Genomic DNA, 16,959 nt, shown 5'->3' on the forward strand with positions numbered 1-16,959 from the left:
AAGAAGTGAGACTAGAAACAGGAAGTAGTAGAGGTAGTAGTAAAGTAGTAGAGGACTAGAAACAGGAAGCAAGACAAGAAACGGGAAGTAGGGTACTAGAAGCGGGAAGCAAGACTAGAAACAGGAAGTAGGAGACTAGAACCAGGAAGTAGGAGACTAGAAACAGGAAGAAGGAGACTAAAAATGGGAAATAAGGGTCTAGAAATGGAAAGTAGGAGACTACAAACAGGAGTAATAGAAACGGGACGCAAGACTAAAAACAGGAAATAGGAAACTAGAAGCAGGAAGTTAGAGACTAAAAACGTGAAGTGAGACTAGAAACAGGAAGTAGAGGACTAGAAAAGGGAAGCAGGACAAGAAACGGTAAGTAGGAGACCAGAAATAGCAAGTGAGAGACTAGGAACGGGAATCAGTAGATGAGAAACGGGATGTCACCAACCTTTGGAAGTGGTTGCCCAAGTTCGCAACCATGCATCAGCTGATTGGTTGCCATGACAGACAAAGTGGTTGCCGAATTGTAATCATTTTCTAAGTGAGTGAGATCAATAGATAGACAGCTAGGGATACCGCACTGGTTGTCAACGAGGCAACCAGACCGCGCAAGATGGTTGACAATAGCCCGAATCTGGTTGCTTGGGGGAACTGGGCAACTGTTATTGTGCCTTGGGATGGTAGAAAATAGGTGTTTCAAATTTTGGCCCAACATCTAAATCTCCGGTTTTGGGAACAATGACGTGGAGTTGCCAACTGTGTTGATGTTGTGGAAGCTCCCAGCAGGATATCGCCTATTCTATCACATATGGATTGTATTTTAATGAATACATCCAAATATAACTGATCTTACCTTTAACTTCATGTTCAGAGAAAGTGGAATTTTAGTTTTTAATCTAATAAAAAACATTTATCAGCAGATCAGCACCCGGCGAGCGGCAGGTCTCACTTCCCTCGTTTCATCATCTTCTTGCCTGCAGCCCTGCATGTCGTACACGAGGAGCGTGCAGGAGATTAGGGAGAGAGTGTGTGTGTGTGTGTGTGTGTGTGTGTGTGTGTGTGTGTGTGTGTGTGTGTGTGTGTGTGTGTGTGTGTGTGTGTGTGTGTGTGTGTGTGTATGTGTGTGTGTGTGTGTGTGTGAAATACACAGCGTTTGGGAGAAATGGGGACGGCACCTCAAGATGTTCTGCACAGGAAACTCTTTGAAGATTATCCCAATCTACTTGTTTGGTTGTGTTTATTGATGTGTGTGTGTGAGTGTGTGTATTGATGTGTGTGTGTATTGGAGTGGATGTGTGCTGTGTGTATGTGTGTGTGTGTGTGTGTGTGTGTGTGATACAGTATCTCAAAAGTTAAAAGGTCAAAATATGAAACTCGGAAAATGTTCAGAAAATGAAAACAAGGAGTTTGCGTCAGTATAGCACGGGGATGAGTAGTGGGAGGTCATGTTGGGGATAAAAACATGGGAAATATAAAATATATGCTGATAAAAAGTTTACTTATTCCAAGGCTCCGAGAATACTCGATTCTGATTGGTCAATAGCTGCAATCAAAAGTCCATTATTTCTAAATAAGGACCTCTGATCTGTTAATAATAATGACCGTTGCCACAGGCAACCACTTCTCCACCTCGTTTCACGTCCCTCTATCACCCGAGGGACGTGAAACGAGAGAGAGAGAAGGAGAGAGAGAGAGAGAGAGAGAGAGAGAGAGAGAGAGAGAGAGAGAGAGAGAGAGAGAGAGAGAGAGAGAGAGAGAGAGAGAGAGAGTCCTTCCCACCTCCTCTGTTGTGTGGAATCACAATCAACGTTTTGGGGTTTTCCAGCAGTTGACGTTTAATGAAGTAGAAAGACCAACGAGAGAAAGCAGCTCTCTCTGTTTCTTCTTCATCTCTCTCTCTCTCTCTCTCTCTCTTCATCTCTCTCTCTCACTTTCTCTCTCTCTGTCTTCATCGCTCTCTCTCTCTTCATCTCTCTCGCTCTCTCTCTCTGTTTTCATCTCTCTCTCCTTCATAATCAAGCTTCTGCTGTTGTGACATGACCTACTGCAAATAAAAGAACCTTAATATTCAAAGTCTCTCACTCCCTCTTTCTTCATCACGCTCTCTCTCTCTCTCTCTCTCTCTCTCTCTCTCTCTCCGATCGCTCTCTCTCTCTCTCTATACAGTATATCTTATGATAAATAAATCACTATGGCAACCCTGTCTCTTATACTCATTACCAAGGTCTGGAAGTGAGTGAAGAAACACATGCGCTGCCAACGCTGGAGAGAGGTTGAATGACAAGACCTTGATGTCCGTGCACAGCAATCAGTCCATCCCTCCAGGTGCAATTCCATGTACGAGGACTTTGTGGTGGTGAGGATTGATGCCTTTCTCAACAGACAATTAGAATAAAAGAGTCCGATTTTTTTATATATATATGTACTGGAAATATACATGATGGATGGATGGCCAAATATGCAGAAATAGCCTCAGTAAAGGAGAAATAGCCAAAGGTACAAAAATGTCCCCATAAAAATAAAAAATAAAAAGAAATGCAGAAACATTGGAAGTACTACTGGACTCCAACAGCACATTTAAATGGACGTCATATGGACCGAAAAACAGAGGACAAAATGGCCCAGGCCTTCAGGGTTAAATAAACAAGACTTGGAAGGTGAGATAATATTAAAAATCTCAGAGCAAAAGTATAGCTTCCAAGCCAGCTTACACGCTGACAGCTACAGAGGAGGCATTTTCCAAAACTTAAACTGTTAAGCCGGGTGACTGAGCGATAAGCTGTCCTGATGACGTCACAAGCGAAGCAGGAAGAAAGAAGCACAGACAGCGGTTACTGAGAGAGGTCAGAGACCCTGAGGGCTGACCACCAGCAGCTGGAAAACAGAGAGGTCAGAGGTCAGAGCAGACCTGCTGTTCTACACACAGCACCCAGAGGCGTTGCACGCTGCTGTCCATGCAGAGCCCACCAGCCTCAAGATGGGAGGGAACAAGTTCGTCAGGCAGCTCTACACAGATACTGTTCCAAAATCCAATAGTAACTTCGACAACAATGGCAATGTCATGATTCGAGGATCTCAGGTGAAATTAGAAGTGTTTGAAAGAGACTTTGTCAAACTTAAAGCTCTCCCCGAAAAATAATGTCCGATATACGTCCTGAAACCATATCTGACCAGTCCGACACTCAACCCAGTACCACTGCCGTACTGCGCCCAGCAGCCACAGCACCTACTACCCCCCTTCCAGCCTCCAAGACCCCTGGCAGGACCCCCGGCAGGACCCCCACACCCAGGACACCAGTGTTTCTTCAACACATCCAGGATTGTTTGTCCTTCCTAGAAATGGAAATCATAAGAGAACAGACACTCAGAGGAGGACGCTGTCCACCAGCTGAGAGCTGTACAAACTGAGAGACACAGACCTCCTCCACCTCAGAGAGAGAGAGACAGCAACAGAACAGCCCCGACAGCCCCCACACCAGACCACTGGCTCCCAGACTGAGACCAGCAACCAGGGAGAGACACAGATCAGCGGCATGGTGAGTCAGTTACTGCACCTCATCTGCAAGATGATTGGTTAATATTAATAATAATAATAATTAAAAAAAATAAAAAATAAAAACCTACACACCCACACTCACTCACTCACTCACACACACACAGACAACACACACACACACACACACACACACACACACACACACACACACACGTCGACTAACACCCACACCCACAGACACACACACGCACACCCCGACTTTTGCACAAACACACACACATCCACACTCCCGGACACACACACACACACACACACACACACACACACACACAACACCACCCAATAAGGTATACCTTATTGCCTGATCCTAATTTCAACTCAATTGTTTACTTGTCATTGTACATACAGTAGATCTATGTAATACGATATTATATTATACAATATCAAATATATCATATATGAAGGGAATTAAATCTTTCTTGATGATCTCATGGAACATTAAAGGGTTACACTCTTGAGTTTTTGGAGCAAAGAGTACAAACCCAGAGTTTATGGCATGTTTGGGTGGACATGACGTTGTGATACTGCTAAAAACAGGGTGTCGGCAGGACACAGACACCCACTGTCCCCCAGGGTACGTAGAGATCATACGACCAGCCCTCAAACAGAAAAGACCAAACACGGGAGAGATTCAGGTGGGGTTATTGTATGGTACAAAGAGGACATGTCAAGCCAATTAAAACAAATGAAAAAAGCACCAACACATATCTGGCTTCAATGAAATAAAATCACCATCAAATGTGATAATGCTTTATATACAGTATATAGGAGTCTCCCTATTTTAACGAAAACTTTTTTGATGATCTCCAAGTAGAGATCAACCACTCCCAGGCCCAAGGCAGCGTTCTGTTGATGGGAGACCTGAACGCCAGAACAGGATGTGAGCCTGATCTGGATGCTACTGGCAACAGTCCCATCTTCAGACAGCCTTCACCGTCCCTCAAGCCCATCGCTCCCCAGAGAAACAACCCTGACCATGTGGTCAACAAAACAGGCAAACAGTTAGTGCATCTCTGTCGCTCCTTAGGCCTGTACATGCTTAATGGTAGGATCAGAGGGGACTCTCTAAGGAGGTTCACGTACTGTTCAGCTCTTGTAACTAGTGTCGTTGACGATGCGATCACTGACGTGGACCCCTCCTCCATCAGCGCGTTCACTGTCAGACCACAGACACCACTAACAGGCCACTGTCAGATACATTTCCATCTGAAAACCATTGGACAACAAACAAAAAAAGAATCTGAGCCCTGCAAAATGTCCAAACTACACACATCATACAGATGGGCTCCTGACAGTGACGTCACCTTCAAAAGTATCATCACCTCTCCTGAAATTACCAACATGATTAATAACTTCCTCTCAGCCAAATTTCAAACCAATCAATCTGGAATAAATAATGTCATAACACAAATTAATACTATTTTTCACAAATCAGCCAATAAAGCAGGTCTTACTAAAAATAGCTCCACAATAAAATATTGGCCCAAAAAGGTAGAGTGGTTTGGTGAAGAGTGGAAAAATGTCAGAAAAAAAATGAAGAAGCCTGTTCAACCAAAAACACCATCAACCATTAAACACGGACCTGCGTCAGAATTCTGCTGAAACCCTGAGAGAATACAAACAGACCCTAAAAAAAAAAAAGAAAACATTACAATCAAAAAATAAAAATTGGCTGGTTTTGATTGGTTTTGATTGATTGGTTTTGGTCGATGGAGTCTTCAATTTATTTAATAAATTGGTATTTATTTAATCGATTGAAGACTCCATCTACCAAAACCAATTTTGGAGAAAGATGGAACAACCTCAACAACAAATAAAAGAAACATTTGGAGATACAAATGGTTATGTTTGGAAAAAACATTTTGAAAAGCTGTATGAAGAAATATCACAAAGTCTGACCTCCAATCAGGAAAAAAAAAAACAAGAAAAATTAAGAATACTTGAAACAATTATCAAGAAACAATCAGAACCAAATAGATTACCAAATTATAAAAAAAAAAAAGAATTAGAAGACAACATTAAAAAGCTAAAATCAGGAAAATGATGCGGTCCTGACAGTATCAGGACGGAGATGCTGAAGAACAGCAGTCCTGAGCTGCGGCTTCAACTACTCAACCTGGTCCTTCAAGCTGCTTCCCAGGGATCTGGAGTCGGGGGCTTATTTCCCCAATACACAAGAGTGGAGATAAACTGGACCCTTATAACTACCGAGGCATCTGTCTGAGCAGTGATCTGGGGAAGGTTTTCTGCAGCTTTATCAATGCCCGAACACTGGCCTTCCTTGTGGAACACAATGTCTTGAGTAAAGGACAAACTGGCTTCCAACCAAATCGCCGTAAGACTGATCATGTTTACACCCTACACGCCCTAACTGATCAACACATACAACAAAAAAAATTTAAAATATTTTTGCATGATTTATTGATTTTAAGGAAGCGTTTGATTCAAAGCGGTATAGGGGGTAAAGTTGATGACATCAAATCAATCTATGTAAAAAAAAAGTGTGGAATAAAAATTGGCAAAAAAAAGAACGGACTTCTTTACCGAAGGGCAAGGTGTTCGCCCCGGGATGCAACTTATCTCCAACCCTCTTTAATGTCTACATTAATGAGCTAGCTTGTTGGTTGGCTTGTTGTTGGAACAATCTGCAGCCCCTGGCCTCAGCCTAAACAACAAGGAAGTGAAATTCTTGCTCTATGCAGCGACTGGTGCTGCTGTCACCCACAGAGCAGGGTCTGCAGCAGCATCTGGATCTGCTGGAGCAAAACTGTCACAACTGGGCCCTGACAGTAAACTTGAAAAAATCCCAAATAATGATCTTCCAGAAAAAGCCCAGATCTCAGGAAAACAGACACATGTTCACCCTAGGAAACACTGCATTAGAACTGCACCCTCCTATGATTACCTGGGGCTCAAAATCATTGCCTCTGGAAACTTTGGTCTGGCAGTGAATGCACTAAAAGAGGAGGCCTGTAGAGCCATTTACGCAATTAGAAAATAATTTCACCAAATAGACATACCAATCAGAATGTGGACCAATATTTGATAGAATAATGATACTAATAGCCCTATATAGAAGTGAAGTGTGGGGTCCACTCAGACACACTAGATGGGACAAGCATCCTAAAGAGGCCCTCCATGCCATATTCTGCAGAAGTATATTGAACATACAAAGAAAAACACCCACCAATGCATGCAGGGCAGAATAAGATTGATATCCGTTAATATTAAACATTCAGAAAAGAACAATACAAATTTGGATGCATCTTAAATCAAGTCCCCAAGATACACAGCACTTTGAAGCACTGCAAACACAAGAACTGAACCCCAAAAAGAATCCCCTCAGTCAGCTGGTCATGAGACTTACTGAGCAACCAACACCCAACATGGTTCCATCTCAGACCAGCTCTGCTTAACAATCCCAAATCAGAGTCAACCAAACAGTTAAAGAAACCAAAAAGGCCGATCTGGAACATTGGAGCAATCAAACCAAAACACAAAACAAACTCCAGTGCTATCTGACCCCAAAAAGAGAATATAAATTGGCAGAATATCTCTTTACTGTCAGAGATGACCAAGTACAGGCTCAGTGACCACAGTCTAGATATTGAAAAAGGCAGACACAAAAAACTATCTAAATCTATCTAAAGAGCAAAGATTATGTGGTCAGTGTAAGACAGGTGTGGTCAGTGTAGGACAGGTGTTGTCAGTGTAGGACAGGTGTGGTCAGTCTAAGACTGGTGTTGTCAGTGTAGGACAGGTGTGGTCAGTGTAAGACAGGTGGGGTCATTGTAAGACAGGTGGGGTCATTGTAAGACAGGTGGGGTCAGTGTAAGACAGGTGGGGTCAGTGTATGTCAGGTGTGGTCAGTGTAAGACAGGTGTGGTCAGTGTATGTCAGGTGTGGTCAGTGTAAGACAGGTGTGGTCAGTGTAGGACAGGTGTGGTCAGTGAAGGACAGGTGTGGTCAGTGTGTACATTATTCATGAGGTCATTGCTGGTTCACCTCCTCGTCTCCTTCAAATTACAAGTCCTTGGTAGACGTAATGTTGATGTAGGACGAGCAACAGCACAAACAGTTCCATGGGAACTCGAAAATTTGTAATTGGTGTCGATAATGGACCACATGTATTGTTTCCTGCAGGTATCTTATTAACTTTTTTTAATAAAATGGAATGACATACCATGTAGCACGCCAAATGAGTGCTTCATAGACTTGACAATATCGTAGATAGATTCATAATAAATAATTGATTAATATAGTATGCATAATTATATAATATTAATTATGTAACATAAAAAAAACACAAAAATATATAAAATAAAAATACCAGCGATTGTTTTCTTCTTAAAACCAATGTTATATCAGTGTTATATAAAATCTGGCACACAATTAGCATAAAATAGCTGAACTGTCTGAAAAAGTAAAAATCAAAATAGTAAATAAATAAACCAAAGAATAACAATAACAAAAATAAAGGAAATATAACTTACAAATCATCAATAAACCATGAAATAACCAAAAAATAAACAATACAAATTTGGCAATGTACAATATACCAAAAATGTACAATAAAATGTGTAAATATTTGGTCCACTTAGTTGTTTTTCCACTATGATATTATTTAAGTGTTTTTTTTCAGTGCTTTTTTTTATCAAAAAAAAATTATTACAGCAAAAATACATTGTTACGGTAACGTAGCTTACCGCTCTACTCTACCTCCCCATACCTCTACTCTCTACTCGACGTCCCCCTGCCTATACCTCTACTTCACCTCTACTTTACTCCACTCTACCTCTACTCTACCTCCCTCTTACTCTACTCTACCTCTACTATGTATATGTATGTGACAAATAATCTCTTGAATTTGAACTCTACTCGACCTCCCCCTGCCTATACCTCTACTTCACCTCTAGTTCAAGTTCAAGAGATTATTTGTCACATACATATTCATATGGTCATACATATATTCAGTGAAATTTCATGACACCCAGTGATGACGCACAATAAGCTCTATAAGCTCCAAAAAGACTAAAAAACACCAAAATGTGTGTAGTCGACACAAGGTGCTCGCGCAGGCAGCCGCAAGGGGAGGCGCCACAATCGCGATTCTGGGTTCTATAATTATATAATAGAATTAATTGACTGTGTTGTATTAAATATACATTTAAATCCTCCTAAATGAAACTTACCTGAACTTACGTACCTCCAGCACTTACCTCACAGAGTAGAAGTCCTGGCTATTAAAATTGCCAACCTTCTGTCCTGCCTGCACTCTACTCCACTCTACCTCTACTCTACTTTACTGTACCTCTATATATAAACAAACAGAGGAAAATGGGTCACTAACGAGTTTCTACGAAGGGAGATTCAAACATTATTTATTTGACACGCACATTATATTCAGTGCATTTTCATATATGCACTCTGTGACTGTAATCATTTCCCGCTTGTCTTGTTTTATTTATGCACTTTGCAAATAATAAAATAAATGTGAACAACGGCGTCAAGAGAGTTGAAGACAAACACAGATATTGTAGAATTACAGATATTGATAAATGGGAAGAGGGGGAATACAATGAGAGATAGAGACAGAGATTGATTCTTTTGAATATTTCTAATATCTGAATAAAGAATAAAGGCCGGAGCATGTTCCCATCAACAGACCAATATTATTCCATCATATTTGCTTAACTGTGGCATGTAGACACCTTAATAAACCTAAATGAATATTCAATCTGCAGTTCACCCGACAGCGTGTTTGCATGGAGAGTGATAGCAAGACAGAGTGATGATGAAATGATATTCACGCTCCATCAGATGAAAGAAATGAATATTTAACATTTATTGGACGGATTCCAAGTTCTCTGCCCTCGTCGTTCATGTTCATTAAACATAATTTACATTCTGTTTAATAAACAGAGGACATGTAAGTGTTGTGTATTCATTAACAATTCATTTAATCAATTCCCCATTTACTTCAGTGTTTGTCAAGATTACGTGAACATTGTAAAGCTGTAATAATTATTAAATATTATTGTACTTTGTACAATATTATCTAAAAAATATTATATTACTATGATAAAAATATTCCTATAAATATTACGAGAATATATACAACATAATATGATATTATATATATCATTATATTGATTATAATTAGGGGTCCACAGATTTTATTATTATTAATTTTCTTGGCATTTTTCAGGCTAAAAGTACACGCCAAATGGTAAACACGGCTATCGCAGTATGCACAGACTTGATAGAGGTGTTTTTGGACCGGGGATGTATCAGACATCTTGTGGTTCAAGTTTGATCCATATCGGTCTACGTTTGGAGCAGGAATTCGTCACAACTGTTGCAAATTTAATGGAAGTTGAAGAACACTGGCGCACCTTGATTCATTTGTGGAACGGGGCACCTTGTGACATCGTCGTCCAATTTCTTACATGTGACAGCGACTGGTGTTTTCGGTCTCAAGTAGGCCAAGGTCATTTGTCTTTTTTGGGGGAGGGGGTTTACGAAAGTGCAGATTGTAAGCTTTCAAATGATGTGTCATACATTGAAATCTGAAAACATTTGAAGAAGATATGTTTAGTTGATTGTTGGTACACCTAAACTCCTCTAGCAGAGAAAATGCCCCTAAAAAGATCCTGACGCTTTTCACACCTCAAGTTCAAGTTCAGAGGCAGGTAATGGACGGGAACAATAGCTGGTTAACTTCGCCCCCAACCACTTCCCCACTAGACTACCTGTCATGGTCAGTGGGTTAAAGTGTGTAAAGTGTGTAGAGTGTAAAAAATAACATGTGAAAATATACAAGACTGTCCCTAAGTATGTTATTTATCTATTTTTCGTTCATATTTATTTGAATCATTCATTTATAAAAAAAAAGGTAGAGGCAATTTATAATTGCAGTTAATCATTTTATTTTATTTTCCCCCTTTCAAAGTTTATTGTCACTATAGTAGCATGACCCCTCTGTTATTCTGTAACTTCTAAACATTTGTGTTTCTTGCATTTATTGTTTTATTTTCATTTAAAAAAAAATTTTAATCTTTTTTTTTTTTTTTTTTACCTGTTGACCTGTTGTTTACCTGAGTTGTGTTTTTTTAGTTTTTTATTTTTAGTTCTTGAGTAAGCATACTTTTCAGCATTCCTACCTGTGTCTCCATGTGTCCTACAGTTGGGCTCACCTGACGGCCTGGCACTGTGACTTTACGATCCGACCAAACCAGGAACCCAGCAGACATGTACCTGCTCAGCCTGATCCTGATCTGAGAGCAGCCAGAAGATTAATCCGCTAGCGTGGGGCCTGCTAGCAGCCAACCTTCTAGCTTCAGGCCTGCTGGCCGCCAGCCTACTAGGCACCAGTCCGATATCTTTGGGCCTGCTAGCCGCCAGTCTGCTAGCTTTGGGACTGCTAGCCGCCAGCAGTCTTGGCCTGAATATTTCCTGACAGCACCCTGGAATACTTGTCCCCACCTGCACATCTGTCAATTTGAATTGGGTTTGTGAGCCTGGATTCCCGTCCCAACCTTATTCTAGCCCCCAGTCCTAAGCAGGCTAGCCCGCTGCTCACCTTTCCTGTTCCTGGCCTTGAAGACTGCCCCCAGCAGTCCTTTTTCTGGGGGTCAGGGTTGCCATTTTCTGCAGGTGCCCCCAGAAAAGGTCCTTCGGGAGAAAGCAGGGTCTCAACTCTAGTCTCATGGTCCCAGAGGCCGTAGGCTGTCTCCACTGCCCAGCACTCCAGAGTCCCCACTGTCCAGTGCTCCAGTTTCCGCTGCCCAGTGCCCCAGTTGTCCGTTGCACAGGGACTCCGCCTCCCGTTTCTCCCGAGCCTGTCACTCCAGCCTCCCTGGCTGAAGCACAGCCACCTCCTGTTCCAGAGACATCGGCCACCACTGCCCAGGCTCAGCCCGTTCCTGGTCCAGAGCCGTTGGTCGCTCTCGCTGACATCCAGCCTGTGCCTGTCTGTCTGCTGTCACTACAGTATGTGAGCAAACTGTTCCATGTTTATCCGCTGTCACTACAGCATGTAAGTCCACTCTTCCGTGTTTGTCCGGTGTCACTACAGTATGTGAGTCCACTGGTCCCTGTTTGTCCGCTGTTTCTACAGTACAGCATGTTTGTCTCCAGCCCCTCGACTGGGGGGAGGTGTAAGGGTGGGGGGACTGTTACGGTTTTGCCAAGTTTGGTTTGTCATGCTGTTCCTTGTTATCCTTCTCTCCCTGTGCTCTGTCGCACTTTCTGTTTTCCTCAGGTCCTGTGTTCCCTTGTTTGTCCAGCAGGTGTCCTCAGTGTGTTCCCCTTGTGCATTCCTAGCGTTTTCTTCTCAGCTGTGTCTCTTGACTTTTCATTACCCCAGTGTATTTAGTTTTGTAAAGTTTTCGTAAATTCCCTGTTAGTCACTGTTACCTATATGTGACCCACCGCAGCAAAACCCGATTTGTCGCGCATTTCGAAAATCGCCACAACCTGGCAAATAAGCTGAAAAAAAACGTTCTAGAAGGAAAATTCGATTTTTTTTTTTCCATATTCATCTTCCTTTGTGGGTTTTTTTTTAAATCTCTCATCTCTCATCAAAATGTATTTTGAGTTCTTGAGTAAACATACATTTTGTTTGAGCATTTTTAGATTAAACAAATTGTCATTGCGCAGAGTACAAGTACTGTAGCAACGAAATGCATTTCTCTGCAGTTTACCATCCAGTAACTGATGTATCTAGGAGCAGTGGGCTGCCATATACCGGCACCTGGGGAGCAGTTACGGGGTTAAGTGTCTTGCTCAAGGACACATCAGCACACTACCACGAGGAGCCAGGGATCAAATTGGCAATCTTCCGATTACTAGACAACCCTCTACCTCCTGAGCCACTGCCCCCCTGCAGCATTACTGCCTGTGTCTCCATGTGTCCTGCATTTGGGTTCACCTGACATTATCATGATAGTTATTAGTATGTAAATGATTGAAATTAATTACTATATTAAATAGATATGATATATTTAACTTGTACTCAGTACAATGATGATTCTGTCATCCAGCTACACATCTAACAAATACTTAATGTAATCAATACCACTGGTATAATGACCTATTTGTAAATTACTAAATGATTACCAGTTTATTTCTATGTAATATTTTTCTGTGTGTATAACTCAGTGATTATATATAGAGAGCATTGATTGATACTTTAGTCACCCTCAGAGAGAAATTGCAGTCTCACAGCAGCTCACATAAAAGATATGCAATAATAAAGTAATGGCAATAAATATAGAAAAATGAAAATATGTATATGCAATAAACCTAAAAATGTACGATATATAGTAAATAAACTAGAGGATAGAAACCCTCAGAGAAAAGTAATTGGCTCAACCTAAACTGTTTAAAATTGATGAATCTATATTCTTGATGTTTTTGGGTTTTCTTTACTTCAAATTTGGACATTGAAGTGTATATTTTAAGTTAAGGAAACCATATATATACACACACACAGTATATACGTTTAAAAATTGGAAGCAATTCATTTTAGGTGACCCAACCACTCCACTCTAATATATTGTTTTTCCGTCTCTTTCTAACACAGATGAATGTGTTCCGCAGCAGACGCCGTCTCCTATTGACGTTGGTCTCCTTCTGCCCTTCTCTCGCTGCTGATATGCCTGTTTGCAGATGACATGACGTATACCAATATGCGTCTCCATGCCACGTATTGACAGGCTGACCGCAGCTCCAAATAAGGATTTATCTGACTTCCACCTGCCGCCGGCTTTTTAAGTTCACTGGTTCTCAACGTGGGGTCCGGGGTCCCCCAGGGGTCCTTCCACAGGTCCCAGGGTGGTTCCCAGCGGACTTAACACCGCTATTTAATTTCCAAGATGTCAGCACTGTTGGAGAATGTGCCATAACGACTTCACTTTTTTTCTCCCAAACTGAGGCTCCTTGATGTGGACTTTGGGACTTTGTCTTTGGGAAGAAGTTTAATGTAATACAATACGTACAAGTAACAGTCTTGCAGAATTACAGTATATAAGGGAACAGTGGATCAGTAATCGGAAGATTGCCCGTTCGATTCCCTGGTTCCTCCTGGTAGCCGGGACACTTAACCCCCTACGTGCCCCCGATGAGCCTTGTACGGCCGCCTCCATCTGTAGGCGCTTTGGACAAAAGGCCGTGCTAACTGATGTGATGTGATGTAATGTAATATTACTAATTAAAGTACCCTCTCACTAGATAGATGGATAGATGGATGACAGACAAGAATTGATGCTGGATCTCTTCGGAGGAATCAATATGGAGACAATGTTCCCTTTGGAAAGACGGAGTGCAGTGATGAAGAGGAGGACCCTATAGCGACAGATATTAGCCAGAGAGATTCAATCTGCACAAAAGAATGGTTCCCATTGAAGGCAGGATTAGAAAAAAGGTCTGCTTTGACGCACACAAAAAAAACATGAAGGATGATAGTTCGATGAAATTAAGAGATTGCAGTAGTGCTTGAAATGACAGGCTGGTAACTGTAATTGTTAATTACAACAAAATAATAAACTAACGCTCCCCCAGCAGTATACCAGAAGCTAATTATGAGTGTAATCAATTTGCCACTGGTTAAATTACCTAGTTTACAAATGTATTACTGGGTGATTACACAACAGTTCCATGTCATTTCAGATATGTTTTCTTTGTTACACGGATATTGCAGCGTAATTAAATGGTTTAATGGATATTTAGATAGGTCCAATTCTAGAAACCCCCACACCCCAAAACATGGTAAGCGGTGCCTCCAGGGAAGCTCTTGTGTTAATAGGTGGAGCCAAGAGGGTGTTTTTGTATTGGGAGTTGTATTTGTGTTCATTTTGCGATATCGTTCCAAACATTAGTGGTGACTTTAATTCACCGGTGTATTTTTTTTCCCAGCAGACGGCATCCGACAACAACATCCCCGTCTCACGCGGGGTTGCGGTTACGTGTGGCTCGGCACCAGGAGAAGGTATCAGAGGGAATCTAAATGCTTGTCATGGGAATGAATGGGCTTGGCTGTCAAAACATGTCATTTGTAACATCAAAGGAGGATGGAAACGCGTCCCCGGCTGGGGGAAGGCCAACGTTCTGCTTGTCGCCCTCCCATTAGCGGCGCCGCGCCACATCAAAGCTCCGCTGACAAGACTCTGATCCGTCGAGATACGAACAATGGCCGCCAACCTGGGAATCACAGCCGCCCCCCCCACCCTCTGATGGAGGAGGAGGGGAGAAGAGGGAGCCATCAATTCACCAACAGATTTACATAGGGATTTATTTTTTTCTATGCACCTCCGGGCGGGCTTCATGTTCAGATCGGCTAACCAGGTGGGGCCCAACCTTTTTTGAACCAAGATATTCTTTTAAAGTTGCCGGTCTGCCGAGGCCTACCTGACACGAGTCAGCTAGACACGAAGGTGGAACCAAGATGCGGACACGGGGGCCCAGGCAAGCTTTGGTAGGCTGAGTAATCTTACACTTGGACAGCAAAAACAGAGGAGCCGAGAATACAGAAACTTTGCAACAGGGGTACTCAAAGGAGCCGGGTAACATCACAAATAGTAGGAATGACAAACTAGCAACGAGACACATAGTAAATACGAGGAACGAGGAACAGAATGAATACAAACGGAGGTGATTACAAACAGCTGGGTGGCACAGGAACCAGGGAGACCAGGAAGGTGACATCCCCTCCCAAAGACGAACTGCAACCGGTCCAAATAGGGAGCCGCAGCCATTAGTGATAGTCTACCTATGTGCACACAACAAACAGAAAAACAATCCAGATATGATAAAAAGTAACTCTCTAAGTTTGAAAAGTGGAAATAAAGGGACCGCTGGCACCGAGAGGAGGCGGCTAGTTTCTCGTAGTCGGATCTGGTTGCAAGCCTTAGGCAGGCCACAAGGTCCGTCGTTGTGGATCTGTCCTCTGACTTGACGATTTTGTGTGAGAGAAAGCAGACTCGCACAAATGGGCTTGATCGAAGGAGTGTTCAAGGCGCATCTTCTGAGGCCTGGGATACTTTCGTTCCAGCACTCGGTTCCAGAACTCTCCATTCATGGCAGGTGTTGCCCTGGATTTGATCTCAATGTCATTTTTCAGTGTGAGAACCTCATTCCCAACAGCAGAGCTATCCAGGTGGAACGGTGATACTACCTTGGAGCCAATGGAATCCACATCAATACTTGAACCAAATTGAAAACACAGCTGGCAACAGGCTCGATGGATGCAGAGTCAGTGAAGCGCGTCTCATATTCTGACAAGATGCTCTGAACTTGCTCCTCATAACGTGCGCTGTCAAGATCCACCAAGTCTTTGCCCCGACGTCGAAGTTCTGCCTGCATGTCGCACAATGCTTGCTGAATTTTACAATGATAATTAAGGAAGTCCGGGAAAGATGCACTTTGTTTGCACAATGCAATGAACCCTCTAGTGTGACCTACCATCGCCGGAGCACAATCAGTTGTGATGGAGATGAGCTTGAAGAGGGGGCAATTGGCTCTTGTTAACAAAATCCATGAAAGCGTGGAAAATATCTTTGACTCTAGTGTGTCCTTTTAACGGCAAAATCGTGAGTAACCCTTCTTTTGCAGCGCAAACACATAACTGTGCGACATCCACCATATCAGTCGACTCATCAAACTGGAAGGAAAAACACTCACATGCCTCGATGTCCTCCTTCAGTTGCTCCTCGGCATCCTCTGCCATTTCCTCGCATCACCCTCAGGCGGGTTTCACCTTCAGAGCGGGCTACACTTTCAGACCAGCTACACTTTCAATACACCTTTGGGCCGGCTACACCTTCAGACCGGCTACACCAGGTGGTCTACAACTTTTTCTTTTTTCTGTGCCGTCCGCATGCTGGGCATACAACACAGAGTATTTGTGCCATTGCACCAAGGACAGAGTTAGTCTACAAGTGGAGTTCAACTTCTCAACCTGCAACGCCACTAAGTCTAGGAGACTGGAACAGAAATTCGTCACGTGGCCTCTTCCTGTGATAGTTATGGCAGTAAAATGAGGGGGAAAAGGAGAGGGATGTAACCTGGAGGGTGTTCTGGGGTGTGTTCAAAGCAGTTCAAGGCTGGTGGTGTGTGTGTGTGTGTGTGTGCCTGTGATGAGTCCGCCTGTGTGTGTGTGTGTGTGTGTGTGTGTGTGTTATTCCCGAGGAGCAGAGAGAAGCAAACGTGGGTGGAAATTTTTGGCGTATGAGGTCTCTATTATATCGTAGCGCCTCCAAGGAGGGGAAATCGGCCCTGCAGTCACCCCTGAGTCCCACAGCCGTACAGACAGCCCACGACCGCAGAGCACCCCCGAGCACCCTGCCCTGCAGCCACAGAAGACCCACCTAGCCCCCAGAGAAACCGGAAGCCCGCCGAGACGCATTCATGCA

The sequence above is a fragment of the Zeus faber genome, assembly GCF_960531495.2.
Source record: "Zeus faber genome assembly, chromosome: 14".
NCBI lineage: Eukaryota > Metazoa > Chordata > Actinopteri > Zeiformes > Zeidae > Zeus > Zeus faber.